Source organism: Sminthopsis crassicaudata, chromosome 6 (assembly GCF_048593235.1).
Source record: "Sminthopsis crassicaudata isolate SCR6 chromosome 6, ASM4859323v1, whole genome shotgun sequence".
In the NCBI taxonomy this organism is placed as follows: Eukaryota; Metazoa; Chordata; class Mammalia; order Dasyuromorphia; family Dasyuridae; genus Sminthopsis; species Sminthopsis crassicaudata.
This window is the reverse complement of record NC_133622.1, coordinates 168185754-168191424: the sequence shown is the minus strand read 5'-3', so window position 1 is coordinate 168191424 and position 5671 is coordinate 168185754.

Below are 5671 nucleotides of genomic sequence, written 5' to 3'. Positions count from 1 at the left end.
TTTGAGAAATGTACTGTCTCCTATTGCGAAGTTCTCCACTGTAAGATGCCAGTGGTGGAAGTGGAAGAGAGGAAAGAAAGATATGCTTCCTTTCTTTCCCCAGCAACAATAAGTGAAAGCACAAGTTGACAGAAGAAATTTTTCATTCATTCTGAAGGAGTGAAGAATAAATACTTCTTTATCTTTCTTTAAGATTTTCAACACCTTATTGCCTCTGAAACCTCTTCCTTATGTTCTATAATTTAAGTAGCTTTAAAAGAACACCATTGATCAAATCAAATCCTCTTCTCCTACATATATATCAATGGCACCAACTATTATTATGTGTCCCTTCCAGTTACTATGCAATTTTAATCAATATTATTTTGATATTTCAATGGATCTGTGAACTTTCTTATACAGATGCTCCTTCAAGAGATGAAGATTTAACCAATCTATAACTGCTCATTCTTTGTGAATCTCAAGTTTTTCTTCATATGAATTATCTTTGGAATTGGGGGGGGGTAATTCTCAGCATTCTAGGACCCCTGGAACAGTTGATTAATGATTTTTACCTTTTGTAGATCTCCATCGAACTCTGAGTCTCCAGTTATCCCTTGATCTTGCTATCTTTTTTTTGTCAATCATTTTTCTGATGAAATCTTTTGTACCTTTTCCTTGTCATAATTATTCTATTATAATGTGTTGTATCCTGTTCATGCCTACCATGTTTTCCATTATTGCTCTTTGGCTTCTATTTTAATTCTTTGGAGAATGTGACATTCCATTACTCATAGTTTCTGACATCACTGGAAGAATTTTAGTGTTTAAAAGAGGGATATTTGTTTCAGAAAGAAGCTTGGATTTATTCAAAAGAACTGTAGAATGATAATATAGTTCGTTGTTCTCATTATAGTTCTCATTACCATATGTGATCTTATTGTCCCTCTGAATCTCACAGTGGAGAGAACAGACTTGTAAGAATATAGTTAAAGTGTCTCACTTCTTAGGCTAGCAAAAGAATCTCAGTTTTCATCCCTGCAAACCATTCCCACTTCATTGGAATAAACTTCATATAGTTTAATGGAATCAAGATTTTGTGACTGAAGCTGAACTCTGTAAAATACTCCTTGCTCCTATTAAACTGTATCCAAAGAATAATCTTGCTCTCTGAATTTATGAAAAAATAAAAGTATTTACAACCCTACTCTATTTGAAGGGAAACTCACTTTTTCCCACACAAATTCCAACTAAAATCTTACCTTTATAGGCATCCTTTTTTTAGCTCCTCTTAATTCCAGTGCTTTCCCACCTGTAATTATTTCCTATTTATCTTGTATATAGCTTACTTTGTGTGTGGTTTGTAGGGGGTGGGAGTGGGGTTCATGTTTTCTCCACAATTACATTGTATGCTTCTTGGGGGCGTGGACTATGTATTACCTCTTTTTGTATGCCAGCACTTAGCACAATTCCTGTCACATTGTAAGTACTTACCAATAATAGCAAATAGACTAAAGAAAATTTAAATAACATTTAAATAGACTTGTTTCTTTAACCAAGTAATTCATTTATTCAATAAAATTAGGCTCTCTTTCTGGCCACTGTAGGAGCAATGATGTCCATTATCATTACTTCTCTGAAAGTCTTATCATATTTTTGGAACTATTAAATCTCCCTATGTTATTTCACTTATTCACCTTATATGGAGTTCAAGTCAATTTCATATACATTTACTATGTACTATCAATTCCATATAAGTATGTATGTATGTATGTATGTATGTATGTATATATGTATGTATGTATGTATATGCATGCATTTATATGTGTGTATTTGTAGCCTGTGGTCCAATCATTGCTAGAATGATGAAGACTTGGGTTTAAATGGTAGGGAATTTTGATAGTATTTGTTCTCGCTAGATCAATCTAGATCTAGATTGTATTGCCCACCTGTTATCTCTCTCTCTCTCTCTCTCTCTCTCTCTCTCTCTCTCTCTCTCTCTCTCTCTCTCTCTCTCTCTCTCTCCTCTCTCTCTTTTGCTGAGGCAATTGGGGTTAAGTAAGTTGCCCAGGGTCACACAGCTATGAAGCGTAAAGTGTCTGAGTCCAGATTTGAACTCAGGTCCTCCTGATTTCAGGGCTGGTGCTCTATAAACCATATCACCTAGCTACCCCCCATCTGTTATCTTTATCTTTGTTTTTTACCAGTTTATTTTTTTACATTACATATTTCCTTGATGACACCTTTTATCCCTCTTCTTTAAAGATCCTTATTGATTATATGTTGTAATCTAGTCACATGCATCATTGACTCCTGAGTGATATCAGTTTTTCATTCTTCTGAGAGCATAATATTTCATGTCATACTGCCCTACAACAGTACCAGAAGACTTTTTGTCTTAGGAAGATAAGTCTCTGCACAAGAAGTGTGGGTATATTAAAGGATCTTTGATTTTCCCCAAAGGAAATCTATCTAATTTGAAGACTCAATATGTTGACCACCTATCTATCTCAAATCTACATATTGATGAGGGAGTCTATCTAAAAGTTGATATATTTATCTGGAAAATAAATGTATCTACTTGCTCTTTACTGTATGGATAATTGGGCCAAGCTCTTTTGGGTGCTAACAAACCTCTTCTAGAAGATCTGCAATGTTTCTGAATTTAATGCAACCAGAAATAGGTCATATGCTATCATTGAAATCTGGAGACTTTTGTCATCTCCAAAGAAATTCTCTTCAATTCAGACTAGGGGCTGAATCTCCTCTATCACAATGGCAAATAATTTTGACAGGCATATGCCATCACTTTCATTCTTAAATGACCTTGCAATGACTTGCTTAGCTGGGTCTCCTGCCAAGTTTTCTTTAAAGTGGTTTTCTCTTCACTGCTTCTCACTATTTTATGAGATCATACTACTGAAAATCTTCTATCACCCTTCTTTACAGGATTTTACAAACAAGTTTATATTCTAAACCAGTGGTGGTTCAGATCATCATTATCTCTCCACATTGCAAATAAGTCAAATATGTGTTGACTAAGGTCTTTTTTAAGTATTTTGTGGTCCTTTCATTGTGGCACTAGATTTATGGTAGTTAAATTAAATAGTGCAATGAATAGAGCACTGGGCTTGGAGTTAGGAAGACATCTTCATGAGTTCAAATTTGGCCTCAGACAGTTACTAGCTGTGTGATCTTGGGAAATTCACTTAATACTGTTGCTTCAATTTCCTCATCTGTAAAATGAATTGAAGAAAATGGCCATTCTAATATTTTTGCGAAGAAAACTTTGAATGGAGTCATGAAGAATCAGATATGATGGAACATATTTAATTATTGTATCCAGTTATTATAATCAATCATTTCTGATGCCATCAATTGATGAATCAGGATATCAATAAATCGTAAAAAATTGTTCAGTTGAATGAACATTTGTTTAGTATTTAAGATGAATACCATATTATTTTAGGCACTGAGGCTACAAAAATAATATGAACTGAGAATCACGTTTCCTAGAGTGAAAATTTATCTTTTTTTTTTCTCCTCCAGGCAAGACCCTCCTTTTAGAATTCAGATATAAAGTTTGCTATTAACACTACTCACCAACCCATTAGCAAATTTCATAATTTCTCTTTCTTCTCCAAACTCTTTTCCATCAATCCATTTTGCTTTAGACACACAATTCCATAGATAATGGAGCTTTATTCTGCAATTAGCATTTGTGATTCATGCCAAGGCACTATGGAAAATGTAGTTCTTTTGCATTTCATCCCTATTATACTGAGTGGTGCTCTCTATCTGATATTTTGTGAAAGGCACTGTTTTCTACTGACTTTCTTCAAGGAATTTATGAACCAATATGCAAGCTCTTAAGAGCATAAAATTTTGTATGAAAACTAAGAGAATTTAAAGATGGAAACTTTCAGTTTTTGATAAGCAAAAGTCTCTTTGAAGAAGAAATGTGATCAAGGAATTGAGTGAAGAGAAGGATTTTAGCAGATTAAATGCTATGATTCCATTCTCCTTCATTCCTCTCCTTTTCCAGAAAAGAATGTATCTATTCCAAAACTTATGTCCCTTTCTTTAAATTTTATTTTGCATTTCTGTCCATTTAGTTTCTAAAAACCAACATTAAAACCAAACCATGGTTAACTAATAAATTACTAATCTGTGGGCATTTCATTTGCTCAAAGGCAATTGAAAGGAAGGTCATCTATGTACTCAGAAAATTATTCTTTTCTAACCCTTGGGACTAATTCTGGACTCCAGTAATCTAAAGAAAAGTGCATTCATACATATTAGTATTACTTCCCCAAAACAGAGAACAAGTGAATCCTATTTACCATTCCTCATACATAACATTCAATTGATTAGCTCCAGATATTTACATAAACAGTGCCTCAAGCCTAGAATTCTCTCCCTTTCCACTTCTCATAGACTGTCTCCCTAGATTCCATCAAAGACTCAGCACAAATGCCATTTCATTCATACAAGGGACCAATCCTATATCCCCATGTTATTATCAGCTACCCAATTCCATACTGCTTCACTTTTGCTATGACTGTCTATATATTGTAAATACAATATTTACTAAGTAAAAAATTAGTTTCATAGATTTAGAGAGCTAAATGAAATCACAGAAATCACCTAGCCCAACACTCCCATTTTACAGATGAGAAAAATGTGGTTGTACTGGAATTTGAACCCAAATGTTCTGAATTCAAACTAAGCTCTCTTTTATTTTACCATGATGCCTTTTATCTGGGTCCATGTTCTTTCCTTCTGTAGAATGTAAACTTCTTTGTATCAGAAGCTATTTCTTTTGTATCTCCATCATGCACAACAGTGCCTAGCATATAGCAGGAACTTATTAGATGCTTGATGAATGGGGGAATGATGGTCTCTTGTCATGAACACCCCAAAGGGGATTTTTCTTTAGGGTATATATTAGATCTTAGGATCCATGGGATCTCATTTTCTCCTTATAATAATTCCCCTGCACTTTCTAAATCTGCCTGCTTGCTACATGGTCAAATCTAAGTAAATAATTCAGAAATTAGCTTTCAGCTACAAATAATTCACACAGCAAGTTCCTGGATTTCTCACAGCTCTGGCCCTCATTCTATTCTCAACGTGTTCAATTAGGACAAGCACTAAAATGTCGAACATGACAGTTTTAATTTGTATGCCAAGTTCCCCACCCACCTACACAGAATTAAAACTTCTCAGCTAATGAATGGGAACGAGGGGACCAAAACACCTTTAGCTGCCTATTCAGCAAAAACCCATCCATTCGATTCTTTTTGACCCTTTAAGCGTTATCTCCAGTTTATAGATTATAGCTTGTGGTGGGTCCACTAAACACATTCACAATTATCTTCTCGAGACTGATGGCGCCATCACCACACCCAATCTCCAGCTGGCCGTTATTTGGATTTCATCTTCTTCGCCGGTGTTCAATAGACAGTTCTTTTGTGAGACTGACTGGGCAGTAGCAAATCACCAAGTCATTTTCCCACAGTCACTGTAAGCTGTCTGCTTTTCACTGGCCAACTAATTACCATGAACCACGGTGGTACAGCCCAGCTGCACTGAATGTGAATCCTTTAGTCTGCCCCCTCTTCTTTCAAGCGAACGCTCAAAAACCTCCCGCCAGCCCCCATTTTCTTGTTGGAGCCTTTAGAGAGGCTGC